Below are 24,760 nucleotides of genomic sequence, written 5' to 3' on the forward strand. Positions count from 1 at the left end.
ATATAGCTGTAGACACTATTTAAGATCCAAGTTTCTGCAGCAATGGAAAATAGTTCCTGACCATCTTCCATATAGTATTTTTATGTAGTTGAACTTTGATATCATGTCTCCCCTCAGTATACTTTTCTCTAGACTTTCCTCAAGTCTCTATATCAACTTTGGCACGGTTCTCTGAACCTGTTCTGACTCAACATCCTTCTGGAAATTGTGGTGGTTTCTTGATATTCAGTATGGACAGTATAATATATACAAAATTGTACATATTATTCTAGGTGTGGTCTCACCAGTACAGAATAAAGGGGAATAAGGACTTCATGCATCTTTCACACAATACATTCCAGAACAACATTAGGTCTTCTAACAGCTGTATCACACTGCTGGCTCATGTTCAGTTGGTTATCAATGATCATACTGAAATCTTTTCCAATGTAATATTTCCAAACTAATCCCTAATCTTGTATGTGTCCCCTTCATTTTTCCTCCCCAAATATATTCTCCATTTCTTCCCCTTGAAGTACAACTTGTTCCTTTCAGCCCAGTCTTTCAATCTGTACTGATTAGATTACAATCTTACTTTGTCCTCATGAGGCTTGATCGTATCTCCCAATTTTTGTAATCTCCAAATTTTATAAGCAGTCTTTCAACTTCATTATACAAATCATTATAAAATTAGATCATTTTTTGAAAGTTTAGGAATATTTTCAACAGAGTCTAAAATGTTCCCTTTAATCTCTACTTTTCCAGAATCATCTCCGTTACTGGTTTAATTTGCTCTCAGAGATCTCATATAACCATATTTGATTGGATATTGTGTATGACTTCTTTGATTCTTACTCTCAGCCTTATTGGCTTCCATCTCCAGTGTAACTAATCCAGAAAGCACTTCTTTCACTTCTAATCAGCTTGATTTGGCTGAGTGATAGATCACAATGCTGGATAAATTGCCTAGTTAGCAATGTCAATATGAGTTCCAGATTTTGGAGGGAATTTGGGCAAGAAATCATCAATTAACTCCTCTTCTAGTACCCCATCCCCCTTTCTCCTCTTTTCCATCTTTGCTACTATGTGCATGCTTCCTAGACACATCAGCTCTATCTCCTTTACATCCCAACCTACCATTGTTTTGGGATGGTAAGAGATATTCTAAAGGAAGATCAATGGGATGAATATGGAGGAATCAGGGTATTTCAGCTGTGGTTTATGTGTATGTGGGTTACTTTTATAAGTGGATGTTTGTTGCTTTTATGGTATGTATTCTGCATGTTTTTCTTGATTTTGGTTTATGTTCTTCTTGATTTGTGTATGTGTTCTCTCAGCATTCACCAGTTTGCTTAAAGAAGAAAACATTTTGTCATACTTTATGGGAGAATAACTTCTACTCTGGTATTTGGCCAAGTTTGTGATTGGCTGAGCCACCAAGGAAGACATTTTACCTTTTATAAATAGGTAAAACTCTGACCACATGGCTGCCATTTAGTAAGAGTGTTCATGTCACTTTTGAAATTCCAAATGTGGCTCTTCACTGAAGAGAATGAAGAGGGAAAAAATACACTAGTGGAAAAAAAAAAGAATCTACTTATTGATTTAAAACATTTATATAGCCACCCACTTGTACCAAACTCTGGGTGGCTCACAACGAAAAGATAAAACAACATCCATTTACAATTAAAAATATTAAAACTACAAATATTAAAACCAAAAAGATGTGGATCTTTTAGTTGTAAAACGTGTATATAAATTTAGCTCACCAAAATAGTAGCAAACTAAAACTGTTTATTTAACCATACTGGTTACAATAAACAGAGTTCTAAAAATTGTGACATAACTTAATGCTTCAAAGTAATTTTGATTATTGTGTGTTTCCTCAGCCTTGATTATGGATATTCATATTCATTCGCAAATCTAGTGGCTAAATTATGACATACATGTTCCTCCTACCCACATATTTCTATTGTAGACTTGCACTGAAGATAGTTTCTCATTGGATGAGAGTGAATGCAATCGATGCAGTATCTGATTTACAATTGTTATAACCAGATATAATAGTTCTATTACTAATCTGTCAATAAGGACATAATACAGATTTTGCTACTATGTGTACCTGCAAGTGAATATTATAAAATAAAGATATTGTCGCTACCCCTATGAACTGAAATATGCATTGTACACAAATATACATCTATTTTAAAAAATTGTAGGGACAAAAACTGAAATGCAAGGAGAAAAAAATAATCTCAAAATACATCATATATAAATAAGTAAATAACACAATCATCTGATTTTGGAATGGAGAACCATTTCCAAATAAGGGCCTTTCCTTATCTGTTCACTAGTGAATTTACTTTCTAAGAGATTTAATGTAATATTGTGATTAATAGACTAAATTCTGGATATTCTGGTTTGGCTTGTCAAATCCATACATCTCCTCTGATGCCTGTATGGCTGCCTAGGATTGTATGAGCATGGCAACATGTAAGAACAGCAGAAAAATAGATGAAGTTTTGATGATGATTGAAAGAACCTTGTGACACGTCAGCAACTATGAAACATATAATTGCATAAACATTTGGATCACAGTCCCTTTCAGCAGTTGATTGGAGCATAGTCCAGTTGTTGTTGCCTCTAATACACCATGCATGTGATGAAGTGATCCGTAAAGGATAATGAAATTATGAATGATTTGTTTTTATTGGAGTTAAGACTTGTTTTTACCGCAGAACTAACACAGCTGCCCTGAGAAACTGAAACAAGTGCAGAAAAGAGCAATAAGGGTGATCAGGGGACTGGAAATTAAGTTGTATGGAGACAGACTAAGGAAAAGAAAAGTTATGAAACTGCTTTTTCAAATCTTTCATTTCTTGTTAAAGTGTTTACTTGAGTAATATATACTGCCAAAGAGTGTGACTGAGAGAGAAAATCTATTTTCTAGAATTCTTTTCAAAGCAATTTTTAAAGGGACATTTATGTTATGCTATATGCCAAAATAATAATTTTGTATCCTTTAGGTCACTGTTTCTGAAAGTGTGGTCTGAGGACCCCAAAGGCCCTCCCAAGAACTTCACCGAGGTCTGTGAATTCAAAATTATTTGCCAGTCATTGAAGATATTTGCAAAAATTTAAAACAATGTCACTCTTCTCATTATTATTTTTTATTTGTTAAAAAATATAGGGTTTTTTCATGAAAAATATTTCATTTATATTAATACCTAATGAGTTTAATATTGTTATTTTTACATTATTCAATAAATAAATATTATATGAATGCATCAATTTTAATTTTAATGTGGTAAATATTGATAAATATAACCCATGCAAACAAAAGCTGTTTTGGAGTCTTCCATAATTTTTAAAAGTGTGAAGGGGTCCTGAGAGCAAAAGGTTTAACAAACACCACTTTAGATCATCATATAAATCTAGTACAAATACAATAGTACATGCTTGTGTTGTTGAAATGATAATTCCTAATCTGTAATATCAGCAGCCACTCCAGAAATGTAAGCGTCTGCAAGAAATATCATATTTAATCAGTCCAAAGAAGGAAAGATTAAAGTTTGTTCAAAGCACTTGAAAAAAATAATATGCAAAGCTGTAAATATTCTCATGTATCTGAATATCTAAAAGTGGGGATGTTAACTTTTTTTTTTTGTCCTAGCAATGTTGATAGTATTTGGATTTGGACCATGATATGGGGCTGAGGCCATGCATCAATTTCCAAATTTAAATGACCATCCCTTCCCCAAAAGTTATTAACCACAGATGGAAAACATGGATAAAAAGTACTGTGTATTCATTTTTCTCTTCAGTGGTAATAACAGTAGTAATATGCAACAGACAGAATTGTATCAGGACCCAAAATTTACTTCTCTCCATCCCTTTGACTACTTTTAATGTACATCATTGAATCATGTGCTTATCATCATATACTGTTCTAATTACAATCTCAGGAAGTTGGGTGGGGCAGATTTTGTCTCTGTTTATTATAGTTTCTGACAAGATATACCTGAACCTTTAGGACCAGAGGGGGCAATTTGGGGCAGCCCTCAAAATTGGCCCTTGAATGTCATACTGGGGACCACACTAAAATAGTAGCTCAGTCAGAACAATGAAATGGGGAGAGCTCAGACAAAAAAAATAATAATTAAATTACAGTTCAATTTAATTCATTAAATACAACTGAAAGTGTAAATCAAAACTTTTCATTTCTAACAAATTAAAAGTTACAATTCAGGGGTCCACTTTTGGAAAGTCTCCAGAGGCTACCTTCCCATGGCTGTTTGGGTCCTGAGCATCAGCTTATGTACCACAGGATCAAGGGGAGTCCAATTTTTTTCAGAATAGGACAAACATAACTCATCCATGTGACACAGTGTTCAGATGAAAGGGTGAGCACAACTGACTTTTTCTTTGCAGGAATTACAGCTGCAGTTATTATGAGATATGAGAGTAGCAAGGAGATCAAAGGGATCACTTCACTGTTAAGCAAGTGAGGATAGATATCTGAAAGAAGACCAGATGATGTCACAAGTTATGTTGTGTCTAACCTAGGACATCTACGCATAGATTTTTAATTATAATCATGAGACATATTTGCATTGTGCTATTATAATTAATTAAAACAATTGGTTACCGATACACAATATAGAATACAGAATACAGAATACTTTAATGGCCAAGTATAAAATATATACAAGGACGAACAGCAAGATCAACAATGTGTTTGGATAGCAACAGAAAAATAATAAACAATGACACTACACAGTAAAATAACTTTTTCAAAGGGAGAAGCCACTCTCCAGCACATATCGAGTCATGTAGTGTTTAACAGAGCAATGGCCCAAGGAAAAAACTATTCCAATATTTAGATGTTTTAACATATAGTGCTCTGTAGCGCCATCCTGAAGGAAGAAGTTGGAACAGTTTATATCCAGGATGGAAAGAGTATTAAGAGATCACTCTTAATATCTAATAGAGTATATCTAACTTGGTATAACAACTTGGGCATAGAGCTGATCTGCATGACTAGCTTGTAACTTGTTCTACCATGAGTACAGGCCACTGATCATTTCTCATGGACAGATAAATGCACTTATACATAATGCAAATGAAAAGTCACCAGTTTAAAATGTGCCATATGATCCCAACATACCTGATGGGTGCCTTAGTATAAATCTACTAGATTTGGATAGCAACAATCTGGATGAGCATGAAATGGTAGCAAAGAGTGAGCGTTTCTGGAACACTTTGCTGAAATCAAGTGGTCTATTGCAGCTTAGGTTAGGTTGCCAAAATATGACACTATATTTAAAAGCATTAAGAGTAATGGCAGTACATTTTCCAAATGCCAATGACTATATTTGGACTATATTAAAAATCAAAGAGATAGATGGATATGGACTTGTAAAAAAGTATGTAAAAAAACCACACCTAATTATCTACAAATACTTTCCATAAACCTGAGTTTATAAGCATTATTCTGTATTCCTCAACTGAAATATGTTTCAAAAATAAAAATCATTAAATTCATAGAAAATAGATAAAGCCTGGATCTGGCTTATTTTTTCTGGAAACTAAATCCAGAACCCCTGAAAGAAACTGGGTGATCATCTGTCCTTCTTCACCATAACCATTTTTAATTCCTTGCATTTCCAAATTTAACAGTGAATTATTTAGACTGTACATAATTTCATTTCACCCAGGGAAAAAATCGTTATAGCTCTAAAGCTTTTGTTACTATTTTATACACAACATTATACAGTAATTATGGAAAGTTAAGAAGCATAATTGTTAGCATGGATTCCAACTCATTCATTTTTAATGTTATCAGCTTTTCCCATATCTGTGCAATTATATCATTTGTTGAACAATTGACAGCATCTGTTTCACTTTGTTGCATTGTGCTAGATGATTAAGGACATTGCAGAATGTGTAATTAAGTGTACATAATTCAGTTAATGTCATATGCCTGATACTCCTCTATCAAGGTGTCGAATTCTTAATTCTTGACAGGTGGCAATAATATTTTTTTACTTTCAAGACTGAGAACATTGACTTCACTTTTGAAACAATGAACAGACTTTATTTTTTAAAAAATATCATTAATATTCAAATATTTGGATTTTTTAAAAAAAAATCAGAATTCAAAACTTACTTCTAAAATCATTTAATAGAAAATACCTCCTATCCAGTTTATTACTTATTAATTAATACTGAAGATATTTAGTTTTTTCTCTATGTGCTCCAGCCTGTAAATGGAAATTTGCATTGGTCATAGTATTATCTTTTCAAATGGTTCGTTTTAACTAGGGCTTCCAATTTATACAGTAATGTTATAATTAAAATTATTCCTGCTATATGCATTTTCAAAATTATTGAAAGCTTTGAGATGCTTGTAAGCCATCTCAAGTAAGTAATCATAGGATCCATAACTAAGGAGTCATGTCAAAACGTTAATTAATTGTTTGGGCCAATCTGATATACAAATACTTTTTTTTCCCTCCTGAAACATAGTACTGACAGAAGAGTTTCAAATCTGTAGACAGCTGATTGAATGTAGATGTAGTCCCCCATTGGGAACAACAATGTAGGAATGCATCTCAGTACACAAAATGTGTAGGACCCATTTGTATTCAGCTATAGTTTGCTACTTCAACTGATTAGAATTCTTTGCTACTTTAACTGATTTCCATTCAGTGATAACAGAAAGTATGTCCTGATGAGGATAACATGAAATAGTGAACCTGCAGTGTTTTCTGTTCTGGCCTTCTTGGGGGAGTTTGAGCAGCAAGTATCTGCAGGCCTGGGAGAGATGTCCAGATGGTAGGAAGTCTATGGAGCAGCTTCTAGGCAGCAGTCAGAGATAAATTAAACAATTAATGTTGCTGTCCCCTTCTTTGTTTACCAATGCTAATCCTGACCATACTTACAATTATCGTTCTTCCTCCTGAATAGAATTTGGATGTAGCATAAGTTCTATTGCCAAGTTAGTGCAGTGCTATTGGGTTAAAGATTGGGCTCATGCTCTTATAATTTTTGGTAGTGACTGTGGGGTTCTGTGAAGGAGGGACATTCAGCTGGAGCTCAATGGATTCTATGACTTTTAAAATTTCATTTGATTTTTGTGAGCTATTTTCCTGGAAATTTATCTGAGGGCCTTTCTCTGGAGCCCATACTTAGGTCTTTTTCCAGTGAGATTTCTTTTAGCTCTGGCACAGGGGAACGTGGTGGCGCAGGACTTAATGATGCTGGAGTTTGCAGGTCAGAAATGGTCGGCACTCCAGTGGTTCGGGCCCAGCTCCGCGTAATGGGGTGAGCTCCCAACACTCGTCCCCAGCTTCTGCCAACCTAGCAGTTCGAAAGTGTTTCCATCTGTGAGTAGATAAATAGGTAGGGAGTAGATAAATAGGGAGTCACAGCCCGGATGTGCTGTGACTCCCTAGCAACTGCTGCTGGCCAAATAGTATAGTTGTTAATGTTAGATAGAGATAAATTAATTCTATATGTATGTGTTGTTAAAGTTGTACTTTGTGAACCGCCCAGAGTTCCCCATTGGGGGGAGATGGGCGGAGAATAAATCCAATGTATTATTATTATTATTATCATCATCATCATCATCATCATCTTAAAGCTTGAAATTTAAAATAAGAAGAATTATTTGATTGGAAGTATCATCTATAGCAACAAATTCTGTATGGTATATTCTATGATAAGTTCCAGCAATTAATATATTTGGATTAATTTAGGTTTACTGAATAGTACTTTAGTCATAGGACATAGAGGTTATATGAAAGAAGCAATTTTCCTTCAGTGGAAGAAATTTTCAATTTTCCAGGAACTACTATTTTAAGAGCTGCAGAATGAAAATATTTCTTTTCCTCCAGTGCCTTAATTTCTTTAAACACATATTTATCTACTCCAATGCTATCAGAAATTTTTGTTCCCTCTATCTTCAAGCAGATTTTTGGAGACCTTAATCCAGTGGTCAATAACATAGCATTCAAGGGTAGGGTTTCCATTTTTCCCCCCACCTAAAACCTGTAAGTCTCTCAAATCAAATTCTCTCAAATTATTTTTAATGAAAATAAAGGCAAAATCTCACAAGATTATAAAACCTCATGAGATTCTGAAGACATTAAATCTCAGATGAAGTTCTCATGCAAGAACCAGATATGTCATGCGATTTGGGCATTTTCTCATAAAATTCCAATAGTATCCAGGGTGAAATCCCCAAATTTGGATGAATTTTACTAAGTTCTTCCTTCAGTTTTTTCTTCTCTAGACTTAATTAAATCCTAGTGAGATGGGCAGTGACCAAATTTGAAATATAAATAAATAAAAATTTAAAAATTGCATGTAGGTCCTCAATTTTTCTCCCAACTGATCATAGATTAATTAATCAGGGAATACTTTCTTTCTAATATCTGTTATATCCTAAATGATCAAAATAACAACAACCTTTAACACCATCAAAACAACATCTGCCTATCCCAGGTCCTTGGGAAGGACTGGATAGGTGGATAAAAATGCCAAATCCAGTCTAAACATCTGGCTGACTGTGCGACCAACTATAATACTAATCTCAATAGAAGATCAAAGCATGTTGCTGTGTACACCAAGGCAAAGCAAGGTTTGGCCAATCTCTGTTCTTGAAGAAATCCATACTGGATTTTGTTTATATTCCTAATTACTATACTATATTACTCCTTAATTTTGTTTCTTAGCTTTCTTTGGTTAGTGATTACCTCCCTTCATTGCCTCAGTCTGCTCTATTATTCATAGTAATCAGTTCTGAAAGAATGACATTGGGAAACAGTTGGAACATTGGTGAATTTAGGACATGGATCATTTTTATACATGGAGTTTAATAGCTCAACAGAGATGCAAGTCTCCAGGCTTCTGTCCTTTGATTAAATTAAGAAGTTTGATGATGGAAAGTATCGATTTATTTTTTACAACAATACTAGCTGACTAACTAAAGAAATGTGTGCCAAATATCAACCAAACAGGTTACATTCCTAAGAGTAACATTAAGGATAATAGCAGGTTTTTAATCAATATAATAGAACATATCAACAGAAGAAGAAGAGGAAGAAGAAGAAGAAGAAGAAGAAGAAGAAGAAGAAGAAGAAGAAGAAGAAGAAGAAGAAGAAGAAGAAGAAGAAGAAGAAGAAGAAGAAGAAGAAGAAGAAGAAAGCTGTACTAATTTCTTTGGATGTGGAACAAACCTTTGACAACTAACAGTGGCTATTTCTACTGGCAGTACTGAACAAAATAAACCCCAGAGAAATGTTCAAAGCTTGTGTCAAAAAGTATATATCAACAGCCTACAGCAAAAATTACAGCCAATAGCAGTCTCTGCAGACTTTCAAATAAGTAAAGGCACAAGGCAAGGATGTCCACTGTCTCCCCTATAATTTATCATTGCTTTAGAAATATTGGTAGAAAAAGTTTGAGGTGACAAACAAATACCAGGTCTTAAAATCGATGGAGAGGAATATAAGCTTAAATGTTATGCAGATGATACAGTATTGACTATCACAGAACCACAAAGGGCAGTAAGACGATGAAAACAATGCACAGCTTTGGCGAATTCTTGAGATATAAAATCAATGTCCCAAACCGAAAAATAATTATAAGATTATAAACGATATATAAGCTGCACTATACTCCAGTTATGCATTTCAATAATATACATGTGCAAACAGATCTGAAAAACTTGCACTAACAGAGAATTTTGATTCATATTTATAAAGCTACACTTGTGGATTAGCTAGCAAATGAATAATAATACCAAGATCAGTTAACCCATTCCTAGTACCAACATTATTTAATTTACATGGGAAATGGGTAAAAAGAAATCTACAATGCAATGATCTAATTGTGCATATTTATAAAATATTTTCCCAGTTATGATAAATCATTCATCAGGAAGGCTAATTCTGAACATGTTTACGTGTAAGTACATTACAAGGAATTCAACAGGAGTTTGACCAAATTTAATGTGATATGGGAAGATTTGATTAAAACAGAAAGGAGAAATGGGAAATTAAACCCATCAGTTTTATCCCTTGTTCTGACAGAAGGACATCATTGTGTACAATTTATGAGAACTCATAGAAGCACTGATAGATCATTTATAACTTTAATTATTTAGCTTAACAACTTAGAATATACTGTCAGAAGTACAACCAATCAAAAGTTCATTCAGTTTCTCAATTGTGAATCTTGGAATACTTTTACTAAATTTTCAATTAAACAGAACCATCGATGCTGGCTTGTGAATATGCATTAGTGAATCAATTCCATTAGTGATGATGATATACGTATTTGGAATGGCCAGCAAAATTGAATCTAATTATGACTACTTTCATAACCATTCAAACTTTAATTTACAATTTCTCCTTGTAGATGTGGAATGGGCAGGATGGAGGCACGTTATTAATAATAATAGCACTATGAATAACACCATTGTCTGTGGAAATTGCCAAAATACAAAAAGGTAATTTTAATCAAGGACAAAATACCTCATACAGTACTTTAAAACTTTGAGATGTGTGTGTCTGTGTATACACACACACATATACATACACATATACATCTTCAATTGACCTATAAATTGGTAGGTTAAAAAACTAATTGAGAACAGGAGGCATACAATGAGGCTGGTCACAGTGACATAGAGCATAAGGCATTTTCTGCATTTACAGTAAATAGGCAGGTTGTAATGAAAAGGAAAAAAATGAATTATATATTATATAATTCAGTATCAGAACTTCTGATACGTTTTTAGAGAAAAGGTACTAAGAACAATGTGGAAAATGACATTTGAAAAGGGTATTCTCTTTCAGTTTTCATGTTATTTTGTGAGAGCTGACAAATCTAAATCAGTCACACTGTTGACAAAAAAACCCACCAGGTTGACAAAAAAAACCCACGAGAGTAGTTATAAAAATGTTACTGAATATGAGAGAATGTTCTATCGTGGGGCAGAGAAATCTTTGTTTTTTTCCTACCAGTTCTTGTCTGATGTTTTAGAAATGTCTTCATAGAACTTTAATGAAATTCCCATGGGTGGAGTGTTATCTTCTTGCATTTATTTAATTATGAACTGGTCAAGGAAGCACATATGAATTACCTGTGTTTTATTATGCATTTTTTCCTCTAGTGATCTGCATTTTCCTGGCTTCCTACCTCAATTAAATCTGAAGACAAGACATCATGAAAGAACTCCTTCCAAGGATTCTTGAAGTTGGATCACCCTAACCCATTTCAATTTGGCTTCAGGCCTGAGTTTAGGACAGAGATAGTGCTGCTTGTCCTGATTGATGATGTAAATCAGGATTATGACACAGATAGTCATGTTAGTTCTACTAAACCTCTCAGCAGTGTTAATACTGTCAACTTGGACATCCTTTTAGATGGGTTAGTAGAAGTATGCTTGGGAGGTACTGTTTACAGAAGACCCAGTTAGTCCTCAAAGGTCAGTTTCAGAAGGTGATGGTGGAAATCATGTTCATACACACAGACATTACAGTATGGTATTTATTGGGGTTCATTCTTATCCCTCATGTTATTTAATACTTACTTAAGCCATCTGCAGAATCAATAGAAGATTTGATGTGCATGGCCATCAATGTGCAGAAAACTGTTGACATTCCCAACCAGAAGATACCCCAATATACTTTATGATTTTTATTACATATTTTTATTAAAATATTGGTGTTTTTCTAGATACATGTAATATCTGTACTCTGTTGCTGCCCCTATCACTCCTGAACTCAGGCACATATTTACTGAGCCCAAGCAGCCACCATGTGAACCCTCAAACTGTTACAGCAAAGAAGAAATGCCATTGCCCTTTTCAGATCTGAATAATTCAGATATGTCTCTCTTTCCTTCCTTTTAAACATTTTAATGTTTGTATTTTAAATGTTTTTTTAAAATTACATTTATTTCAATATCACTGCTGTCCTACTGTCACTGCTAAGCAAATTGTAGGGAAATTTCTCTGTCCTGGAAAAAAAAAAATACAGTTCTGCACTTTGCACCAATTTCTGGATATTTTTCAGGGGCAGCCATTTCAACAGCACCTTGTAGTAATCAAGACAGGTTGTAATCAAAGTATGGATAATTGTCACTAAGTCTGGCCAGCTCAGATAGGGTTACAGTTAGCACGCCAGTCATAACTGTGCAAATATACTCCCTAAAACAGCTGCCATTTGACTGAAAACCTGCTTTTTCTATGGAAGTATAACCCTATACAAAGGAAGCTCCACCTCAATTCCTGAATCCTTTTTGTTTTTCTTACCAAGAACACCTTCATCATGCCGGGATTTAGGTTCAGCTTGCTTTCTCTTATCCAGGCCATTACTGAGTTAGACAACATTGAAGGGTACTGACTGTTTCCCTAGAATTAAAAGGTAAGGAATGGTATAGCTAAGCTCTTCCACAGTATGTCATCACAATGGCAACACGTGGACTATGCTAAGGGGCTTCCAAAGGGGCAATCCCTTTTGGATTGCCTCTTCAGTACCTAATGGTGGCATTTCTTTATCTTGCGGACAAGCTGATGCTCTTTGCAGAATTAGGTTTGCTAATTGGACTCAGGTGAGCTCCTCAGCTGAGTCCAATTAGCAAACCTAATTCTGTAAAGAGCTGTACTATCTCGTTATTTAACTGTATATTTATTGAAGAAAACTCAAAAATTATCAGGCTTGGTGAAGCATATAATTTGATTTTTGGTTTGGCATTCAGACTGGCAAAATGGATAAGGCATAATTTCAAAATTAAATTGGGTAAAAGAGTTTTTCAGGCAAGGCGGACTTTTGTATTAAGTCCCTGGTTAGTTAATAGTTCATTTAGCATCTACTACTTAAGAGATAATTACTCCTCCCCAAAGAACCTAAGAAATATAGACATTATTGATGTATAAAGCTATAATATTCTGCATTTAAATGGACTCCTTGAATATAGAAAGCTGAAAAATGGGTGTTAGGTAATTATAGAGTTCTAGTTCCACAGCTTTTGGAAGGCCCCAGACTTGAAGAAAGTACTTACATTTTTCAGTGATATATTTAAAGCCTCCAGAACAAATTGTAACTCCTGCAACAGCATTAGGAACAAATACAATAACTGATCTTCTGCACAGAAGGCCTTGTCACGTGCTTCACAAATTATACAGTTTATGATTAGGGGCATATGAAGCTAATCTCAATTTATAATTCATATGGAAACAGTGATCATTCTACTTCATGTATTTATTTACACATGCATACATAAAATGGATAGTGCACATTTATTTATTGTTAACTGCATCTACTCACATGTTATTCCATTTTTTTGTCTATGTTTGAATAGAGGATGGGGAGACAGACTTTTGAAAATTTTGGTAGTGGAAATTGCTGGAACCATATTTTTTTATTGCTTATCACCCAAAAGTAAATCTACAGCATTGAATGAGAACACCTTACACAACTTGCCACTACACATGTTCCAACTACTGAAGAATATTAGTAAGTTTAATCTTAGCTACCAGACCATTATGCTTTTCCAATAAACATTTAACTAAGCAAACAAGCTTACTCTTAGCTTTGGAATTTATCTCAAGTCAAGTTATAGCTATATAACTGATTAGATAAATAAATAGGCAAGTGAAGAGCCTTCAGCAATACAAAATGAAGAATGTGACTTGGAGAGCAATGTCTGATAGAGGCAAGAATGTATAAAACATGACCTTATTTTCATCTGTGGAAAATGTGCGAAGTTATAAAATGAAGAAAAATGTCTTAATTCTTACTTACTTTCCTAAAGTAACAAACTTTACTCAAGGGATGAATGTACAAATGTTCAGCTCCAAATTATATAAGAGCACCATTAGAAATAATAGAACTATTTTTCCATAAAGCTTTGAGTTCTGAGGTGCATTTATCATCAACATATTTCACAAAAATAAAAGTATAACCAAGAACTATAAAAGACTACTTGAATTACCAATATTTTGGCAGCATGAGTTATGAGCGTTATTCATTCATAACACTTTGAATGGAATATTCAATCAGCAAATTACAAAACAGAAATCCCACGCCAGTTATACTTTCATACTATTTATGGCCAAGTGCTTCATTACATCAATTTATCCATTTACATTATACTGCTAGCACCTCTTGCAAGTAATAAAATGTGACATATTCAGTAACAGTTCCAAATAATGTTTTTATGATAAATAGTTTAATTGTTCTTTATTTCTGATATATGAAACTATTTTTGAAAGGAAAAGCAGTTTGGTATTCTAAAATAGATTGAGAAGGGTAGGAAGGAGAATGTAATTTGTATTAAGCAAATAATTTGAATATTAAGATACTGCTTCATATAGCAAAGTGGTTTATAATAAAAACAGCAATAAAATACTTAGTAAACCAGTACTTTAAACAATATGAAATTACAATATAAAAAAATATTCAAGAAAGCATATTCTTTTAAAAGGTAGTAGGAAAGAGAATGCTCTTCTAACATTCATACTAGGAAGTCCTGGGTGAAGAGGTGTTTTTAACAGTTGCCTAAAAGATACTGTAGCATTCTAGAACACGGGTGCCCATAAAGCAGCTGCCAGAGGGCATTCAGCAGCTCTCAGTATATATTTAATAAGTCCTCCTCTTATGGCCTTGGTGACTTACCAGGTCTATAATGGAGAAGGCAAGTATCTTGCTTCTTGACAAATACCTTCCTCAAGTTTTCTCATACACCGTATCTTAACCAAAATCTTGAACCTGATTCAGTAGTTTATTTTGTTGAAGCAACAGCCAGATATAACATGTGTACGGCCAGACATCTGCATCACTGCCAATTTCAGAGAAATCTAGCTGTTTAGCACTGAAGAGAAGCAATTGTGTCAGCAGCATATTCTGTTTCTCCCATCCATAAGTCAACAAGGGCTTCAACAGAATAATTACTTCTGGCTTCTGGAAATTTCTTCAGAGCATTCAAGAATGCATAAGATTCCATAGGTCTCAGGGGTGGACCATTTTAATGGGTCCCCCACACTTGCAAATGGGGCACGATGTCGTAAACACAAACTTCATCAGATTGTGACCTGATATGATGAGGTAACTGGAAACCCCTCCTCTAATGTTGTGTTACATATTTAACTTTTAAATTCATATGTCATTCAGATATTAAACAATTAAATACTGAAGTACTGAGTTTATCTAGGGTCTTAGCCAAACATAACTAAAAGGCATTTAAGTGAGAATTTGGGGGGGGAGGACCCAGCATATATTATTTGCAGATATCTGTAGGCTGTATGTCAGCCTGTCACCCACAGGTCTATATGATGCTGTCAGTTATACACTCAAACACCCAAATAAACACTTCGTTGTTTTCAGTCGATAGCAGAACCCTGAGGGTAGAATAGATAGCATAACTTTCTCATAGGCTGTATTTCCCATAGAAGAAAGCTGAGTTGGCAAGAAAGTGGAGATGTAAAAAAAAAAACAAAAAACTTCTGGTAAGAAAAACTGCTGAGGAGTGGGGAAATGAAGGTGTAAAGAATCTAGACATTGAACCTTGTTAAAGATTGTGCTTGGTTTTAGAAAGTAATGCTGGCTGGCAATCCTGAGAAGGACTGGAAGTTTTGAGCTGCTGAAGGGAAGTTGGTTCACAGAGTTCCTGCAGTCTTCTGAATTGTTTCTGGGCAAGTTCCAGAGAAGATTGCTGAAGAATTGCAGATTTGAGACACAAAATCCACAAAGAAATAAAGGCATCCAGGTATACTTCTATGCATTGCAGAGAGTGCCTCAGAAACTGAAACTGAAGACAAAGACGCCATGTTCTACCAGATAGGAAAAGGGAAAGCCAGAGAGAATGGTAATTGGTGTAATTACCCCTTACCAATCTCTCAGTAGGAAGTAAGGATAGAAGTACCAGTACTCATAGTTAGTCAATACCCTAGACAACACACATAACAAGATAGACTTTACCACACAGAGAATACTTCATTTTTGCTAGCACAGAAAGCTTTCACTTTAAAAATACATGGGGAGTTACTTTCAACTCTTGCAGAGATTTATTCTTTATGGCTGTTGTTATCAGCTACCGGGAGGAGAGAGGCCAGGAAAGAGGGCTGTGAGGAAATGCAGCTTCAAAAGGAAACCAAACACTTGTTTTGTTTTACTGTGCTTGTTTTATAACAGAGAAAGGAAACAAGAAATGTTTGTGTGCTGAGTCTTAGGTCAAAATTGTAAGAATCCACAAAAGATTATGAAAGGATACTTGTGGTTATCTTATATCATTTGAAGATACTTACCCATCAAACACTATGCATGACCTAAACAACATGAAAATGTATTCTTTACCCATTGCACAAGAAAGTTGGTCATCGTTGCACAGCTCACATGAATTTCTATAAGGTTTAAAATACACTATTGGAAATTTGATCACTTGTCCCAGAAAACTTTGGAGAAATTTATTTGCATACAATCAGTGAATTTCAACTTACATTGCTCAAGTTTATAATTATATCCTTCAGAATATTAATTTCCATCTTATATTACTTGGACATGTTTTGGAAGAAATCATTTAGGGAACCTAGCCTAGCTGAAAAGTGGGGTATATAATGGGGAATTATTAGAATTGCTCTGTAGGTAACCAGTGAACTATTCCAAGATCTGCATTAGGATTGGGATCTGTATTCTTTTAAGGCATCTACTGTATTTTGGAGTAGGATGGGCAGCTAAGGTACTATTTACTCCTAGTTTCTGAACTGAAAATATCATTTATTTATGATATTGGATGAGGAAAAATAACAGTTATTGTATATTTCTGTAGATTTCTATAGTGGAAAATGGCTTAAGTAATCATTCTAGTAAATTGCCATTTTTATTTGACTGGTTTTAACTATTCTACTTTGTCAGCTTTCAGAATTTAGGAAAAAAACCCAAAATTCCTGAAACTATATGGGAGAGCAGATGCATTCTCCAAAGACAATGATCAATCCTTTCCGGAATTTTTTTTATAATGCAAGATCCCCAACGGCTATAATCTTGCTTCTCCTTGGAAATTCTTCAGAGCATACACAAGCATGAGGCATCTTGTTTTTTTCCATAGCATTGATATTTATAGTTTTATGAAGTTTGTATTCAAGGGGGCTTTGGACTTGTTGTTCTCAAAATGCCATTTTCCTATGCAGTAGGGCAAACTGATTTGTAACCAACAAGCTGTGACATGCTATCTCTGCAAGTTAATGCAGACCATGTTAAGTATTAGTTAAGTATTGAAGGCCCCTTTACAGTCATAGTGGCCTTCAAGTAGTTGGCCTGTAACTTTAAGGCTGTCATGGTAAAAGAAGTCACACACTGAGGATCTGGGCCACAATGAGCTAACTGAGGACAGAGCTTCAATGTGGGGTTGAAGAACTTTTGCGCTACAGGATTTGATGATGTCTGCTGTACATGGAATAGTTAAAAATCTTAGTTGTGTACAAAGTCTAATATAAGCTACATGATGCTAAACAGGTACTTGGTTCTCTGATGGTCTGCTTTTGGCCAACTGTAGCATAAAGCCAATTTAGAGTCTGTAAAATAATGTACATTTTTATTCCCACTCCCCAGGTTGATTTAACGTGGGTGTATCTATAGATTGGAGATAGCTATATAAAGAAAATGACAACAATCCAGCTGGGCCTATGCAATTTCTTGGCAATGCTTAAGGAGGTTTTTGGCTTATAGTTTATGTTGCAATACAGGGAATTCTTAATGATGCTATTACTCTGAAGAACTCATCCTTTTCACATCCTCTTTTTGTCTGTTTGCCAACAGATGTTGTACTTTTGGTTTTCAGTGGTGAGAAAAGAAATTATCCCACAAAGAATGCGTAATGATTTCATGGTGTATTTCTGGTGTACTATAGCCAATCTAGTCCTCTTTGCAAAGGAATTTTGAAAGGTGGCACTTAAGCTCACTTTTCTTTCATACTGGATAAAATCTTTGAAGAATCCTGGAGGTAATGTGAAGTACAAAACCACAGCTAAACGTGATTAAACTTCTCTCATTTGCCTTTCACTTCCCAAGACAGAATGTTTCTATCTATACTCACAGGTGAACCTCTAAATAGTATTTAATATTGTGAGGTGATTTTTGACCCACAACAGGAATATGATAAGATCAAGAAGACAGATCCCATGATATGGTACATAAAACTACAATCTTCAACCATATATATGAACTAAGGCACATATGTTCCACGTCTACCTAAACAAATAGTAGATGAATTTGTGAATAGCTGCAGCAGGGTTTAATGTTTTACCCTTCCTCTCAAGCTTTATTCCTAATCTACACTTTCAGATATGTGAATTGAGAAGTGGGGGGAGAAGGGAAAATATCTATATTTGAGCAAAAAAAGGAAACTGGGGAAGAATAGATATTACAAAGCAAAATTGTTTTCCACAATGCATGTTGAGGTAGTTCTGGGTCTCAAAGGCTTGAAGCTTAATGATCTGCATCTTTCTGTTGTTCGTTTTGCCTTGGTACCTTGGAGACCTAAATTCAGAGTGCTGTATCATTTAATGGAAGCAGGCCTGTAGCTCAAGTGACAATGATGAATGATGCTAGGAGTGAAATAAGAACCCAGGGGAAGAACACAAATAGATTATTCTGAACTGTGCAGATAAACTTTTTTTCTCATTGAGAACTGAATTGCCTAAGAGTTGTTTGTTGGGGGCTACATGGTGGCAGGGGCTGAAGCATGCATGGGGACACAGAGCCAAAAATGGATGGGGCTACACCTTATTATGGAAATGTCTCCAACTTGCATAGAATAAAGCAAAATTTTAATCTAAAATTGTAGAGAACATCCTGGATAGTCAGAAGGAACAAAAGGAGCAGCTCTACCAATTTACCTGGGGGTAAATGGTGTTTGTGACTGGCCATCTTCTCCATGGAATGCATTATGTGAAAGTGTACATGCCCTGTTCTAAAAATCTGTAGCCCCCAAAGGTTGAGAACTCCTAACTTAAAGAAATAGTGATGCTGGAGAAGGTGGAAAAGCAAATATAGAACTATTTACTGATATCAGCGGAGAATGCTTAGAAACTAGGATTTAGACAGTCAAAGCCTCCCTATCCAACCCAGTGTTAATTTCTAACATTGTTAAGCACAAGGCAAATATATGGGACCTCAGACCTGTCTGCTCCCCCATGTATTCAAATATTCAATTTTCAAATAATCAATTTAAAATAGCATATTCTATTATCAGAGAGTGCAGTATGTAACAACAGTGCAAAGGTGACTGATTAAAAGTCCTAATAAGCATATTGGAAGATTAAAATGAAAACCTCTCCAAAATGGATTGTTTCTCTGTATTTTAAAGGGGAGGTGGGGAACAGCTTACCAACTTGCACAAGCATAAGCTGTAAAATAATAATTCTAAAAGTAGCTAATAGCTCTTTCACCTGGTTTCCAGAGTAAAGTTTGTTTTAATAACTAGCAACAGAAAATGCTTAAACTGAAGTATTATTTTTATTTGACATTTAAAATCTGAAAGGTCTGAAACTGGATGTTACATTTGTGGGGATAATAAGATCAGTGGTGTACCAGCCTAATTAATAAGAAAAAAGCAATTAAAATTCAAAACTCAGTGGGAGGTAATAGGTGAGGATGACAAGCAAGGAATGAGGAATATCAAATGCTTGGAGAACTTTTCAGTCCAATTTTACACTTATCTAATCAGAAATAAATCTTATTGTTCAATTGTTCAATCCACGAGAAAGAAATTAAGGATTCCAATCCTAATGTATTATACTTGATTCCATTTACCAACTACCCAGTTTTTTCCTCATAATACTTCGGTGACAAAAGTACTACACATTCTGGATATATGTCTTATTAAGACATATCATATATCTCCTATTAACTAAAGGTTTACTTGGCTGGATTTTAATATCACAAAGATGTAATATTGTACTCACAACTGACATATTTCTAAAGTTATAGAAGCATAGATTATAACAACATACCAAATTAGTTTAGCATTTGCATTCTGAATGTATTGATAGCCTGCCTGTATCTTCTGGTTGATATGAGCAAGAATATATTGACTATAACACGGTCTCTGGATTAGAGAGCCAAGCTTGCATAGAATACATGAGCATACCTGGGGGTAATACTAGACAGCGGTTGTGTTTGTAGCATATTAGTCAAAATGTAATAAGACTGTTATTAAATGTATTGTTCTTAATGCTAGCAAGGAATAATGCATGTGGCACATATAAGATTAGGCATTAAGTTCTCTTCTTCAGAAATTCCTATCTATTCTTGTCCATTTCTTTTCTCTAGTGGAAAGAAATATGAAGCAGCTGCAGCTGAAAAAGACAATGTCTAAATTTTTTGAGGGGGTGTGCATCTGATGGTGGCTTTGCAGTACTGGAAAGCAATTCCAAACGCATGAGATGGGACATGTGATTTTTACCAATTCCTCTCCTTAACCACAGCCCTTCATGCTAAGAAAAACCCCTCATACTGGCTGTTTTGGAGATCCAGGGGAAGAGAAAGCAACAAAAGCCATAGCCCTTCACTATGGGACAAACTAAATAGAAACATTTGGTTTACATACTTAGCACATATCTGTTCTGCAAGAAGTTAGAGAGTCACAGCCATCCAATAAATAGTCATCTGGATCTTTACACCATAGATCTAGTAGCCCCACTTAACAACTAAGTTGTCCCATTGCACTTAATAGAACAGAGAATTTAAGTTTTTCTAAATTGAACCAAGTGTTCCTAAATCATACTCTTACCAAAACTTTAGAAGAGATGACTACGGGGGGGGGGGGGGTTGGGAGGAGGGCATTACCTAGAGTGGTACATATTCTATACACAACTGTTTTGAAATGTGGCTTTTAAACTGAGTTATAAGGGGACAAAATAAAATGAAAATGGTTGGTTTTAAATTTGGTAGTTTAGCAACGGGATTACCTTTTTAAACTTTCCACTTCATTATTAGTCCTATGCTGTTTGCTTCAGTCTTTTTAAAATTCCACTGCATTGTTATCCCAACTGCCCCTTTTCCTATAATCAGGCTGGAAATAGCGGAAGGAAGGCAAATTTGTTGATTAATTAATGGGAATCAATTTCTCCAACAGGAGCTGCTTAGAATTGAAAAGAAGAGGAACTGTGGGAGTAAGATAACCTGGGGAGAGAAAGATTACTTTTCTTTAGAGCTAGAAAAACAGTGGCAAATGAATTGGAAGAACTGGGCATTTGGTATGAATTTAGGTATAAAAACACAACTGAGAAGAACAGGTGGCAACCCTGGGAGCACATTAGTGCGCTTGGTTTGAAAAATAAGTACAATTTTACTAGATAAATCAAACAGAAGGACTCCTTAATCCAGTAAAAACATATTTTCAGTAAGATCCTAAGATAATATGTGTTCCAGTTAGCTTTGACCAATATTTACAACACTAGCCAAATTCAATCTGGAAAATATTCAGTCAAAGTTATGGCCACTAGAGTTGGACTACAGATAGTCCTCACTTAGCGACCACAATTGGGACTGGCAACTCCTTCGCTAAGTGCCACAGTCACTAAGGAGAAAATCACATGACCACAGCAGGGTTACAACATCACTTCCCATTCAGTGGTTAAGCAAATCACTGTGGTCATTAAGCAAGAGATCATATGACTGCAACTTGTGATTTTACTTCAGTGTTCTGCATTATTTCTGCTTGGCAGGAGCCGGTTGTGAAGTATGCAAATGGAAATCATGTGACTGTGGGAGATGCCATGGTCGTAAATGCCCACCAGTTGCGAAACACCTGAATGGCGATCATGTGATCATGGGATGCTGAGATGGTCATAAATGTGAGGATTGGTTGCAAAGCTATTTTGTTTATACTGTCATAACTTCAAATGGTCACTAAATGAGGCAGTCGGTATGTGAGGACTACCTGTACAAAAACCTGGAGAGCAGCAAAGTGTTAGAGGTTTCTGTATCTCTCCTGTCACCTAGTGGTTGTCTGGGTTTTTGGAGCCTGGATATGGTAGCCATAGTCAGCTTTCATGCATTGTTATGTATATATTGTAAGTTATTTTGTGAATGTGCCTCCACCTAATATAGCTGTGTTTCTCATGACTATTGCTGAGAATTCTACAAGTTTAAGCCCATATATCTGGAGGCCACTCAGGTTGGAAAGGCTGATGTGAATAAATTTGAGTTGGTCTTGAGTTGGACAGTTGATGCCATGAGAAGATATGAATCTGCTGGATCGGAGGTTTTCTTGATTCCTGACATGATCTCAAAATAGTTTTCAAGGGAGATAATTTGTTTAAATACTAGTTGAAAAGGGAATCCCTCACTACCACCACGCTGAAAGGAACCTAATAAGGTTTTTGATACAGTAGTTTATTTACCTCATTTTAAATTATTGCGGTAGGTAGAATTGCTTGGTTAAGGAAAGAATGAGGCTCAATGACATAGCACATGTTTGCCATGTGGAAGATCCTAAGTTCAACCACAATTGTATCTAGATGGAGATAAGAAGTACCACCATCTGAAAATCAGGAGACCCTCTGCTAGTCAGAACATTAAATAAGGGGAAGACAAACTACAATGTTTTTTCACAGCCCTTGGCTATTATTTAAAAAGAAAAAAGAAAGATGGAAACCTGCAGTTAGTTGTGAGAAAGTAGAGTTCTTTTATGATACAGTACAGTGTAGTAGATTTCCCCAGCAGAAATCTTTTTGAACTGCACTTGATTTTATTGCCTGCCATGACCCTAATATTAGGGTCACATGCTTGTAAAAAAGAGTCATATATTACCACAGGGTATTTTTTATTTATACATATTTAAATCATTTCCTTTAAATATTAGCCATAGATGAAACTAGAGAAACGGTTAGATTTAGTTTCCGTAATTATTTTCTCACTGTATAGTTTTTCAACAATTTTGATTGGCACTGTGACAGTACATCTCACAGATTGCAAAAAGGAACAAAAGAGCTGTGAAACTGAACCTGTGAAAAGGAAGGAATTTATTAGATCTAACAGATCTGGATTATAGAAATACAACTGATCATAAGATGACAGTGAAGAGATAGTAAACAATCTAGTGGTTGTCTTTGCACTCTGGATCTTGTTCTTTAAATTTAAGGCATATATAACCTTTTTAAAAAAATGATGAAAACTTATTTTTCACTCAGAAGTTATGTAATAAGGATTCACAAATCTATAGTGCTAATTAAAATAACGGAAGAAATAGTTGGGTTTGATGTTGCTTTGTACAAGTAGTCCTCATTTAGTGACTGCAATTGGTTCTGATGACTTGGTTGTTAAGTAAAATAGTCACTAAGTGATCATATGACAGAGAGAGATGCTGCACAGATCACTGGTTGCTGCTGTCTCATTCAGATAAAGTTCTCTCCTACACTGTCCTATGTCTGACCTGTTTTCCCCCCCCTTTTTTTTTGCCACCTTACAGGGCAGACAGATTGCTTAAACAAACTATCTCTTCCTGAGCTGCTTTTCTTCCCAGAGCAGCACTTCCTTAAAGAGTACTAACCACAAGTTAACAAGCTGGGCTCTGTTAATCATAATTAGATGATTAGAACCTTTTGGCCTACACCTGGCTGCTGCATGAAACTGACCAGACCTTAATCAGTTTCACACTGAAGACTTTTGTTGTGGTAAATGCATGCATTGGTTGGAAAATGATTTTTTTATTACTGTTTATTACCATCTTATTTGCAAACGGTCACTATCTGAAGCAGTTGCTAAATGAGGACTACATTTACTGACTTTGAATGGAGAACTGGCTTTTAAGATCCAGAAATCTTCCAACCTTCTTCTTCATCCCTGTGCATAAAGTTGCAGATAAATGTAACTGTAAACACTTGAATACCAATAATCATCATGGTTTACATTGCTGCCCATTAACCATCTTTACTTGAGGCTTACAAAATTAAATAAACATACTGTTATATTAAATGCAAAATAATAATTAAAACCCTTAAAATCTAATACCACTTGACATTGCCTCGTTTGGCTCCAGCCAAGTTCCCTGCCCCATCAGACTTCAAATTTTATTTAAAGATCCCTTCAATTAAAAAACAAGATGAATGCTAGTATAATTAAAGTATAGCCTCAAACCTCATATTTATTTATAATTATATTTATACACTTCTCATAGGCCCAGTTAGCTTAGAAAGTAAAAATAGTAGGTGACTATAACTCAGTACCTGGTTTGAAAGTCTGTCATTTTGCCCCCCACCCTCTCCCCAAGCCATGCCAAGAATTAGTCATAGAAAGCATCCTAGTTAGGACTCAGCTTGGAAAATTAACAAGTAGATGAACCTGTCAGTGGAGGTCTTGGTAAAGGAAGGTACCTGAGTGACGCTGAGGTTTTGCAGAACCTGACCCCAGAAAGTTAAGCTTGTTCAACTTCTGCTGTATCTGACTAGGGAGTAGAGTAATACTTAAAATCTACTTAAGAAAAGGGTTTAGGGCTAGAATGATGTATTTTTGGGGGGTAACAGACCTTAGTATTATTCTGAACTTGTGTGAATGCCTGTCCTTCATACCTCATACCCTTGCCACATGACTGCTCTATTTGGACTGCTGGTTGAATTGACTCTGAATACTCCTACTGCCTGGTCCATTGCAATTCCAACACAAAGACTAAATCCTAAAATAAAATTATATACCAGCTGAAATAACAGTTTACACAAAATACCACATCCTTCTTAAAGGCCTAGGAAGGTGGGGTTTGTGGGGTGATA

This window comes from Python bivittatus, unplaced genomic scaffold, assembly GCF_059951505.1.
Source record: "Python bivittatus isolate LINGU-HERP-01145 unplaced genomic scaffold, Pbiv_v1 ctg000980_np1212, whole genome shotgun sequence".
Lineage (NCBI taxonomy): Eukaryota > Metazoa > Chordata > Lepidosauria > Squamata > Pythonidae > Python > Python bivittatus.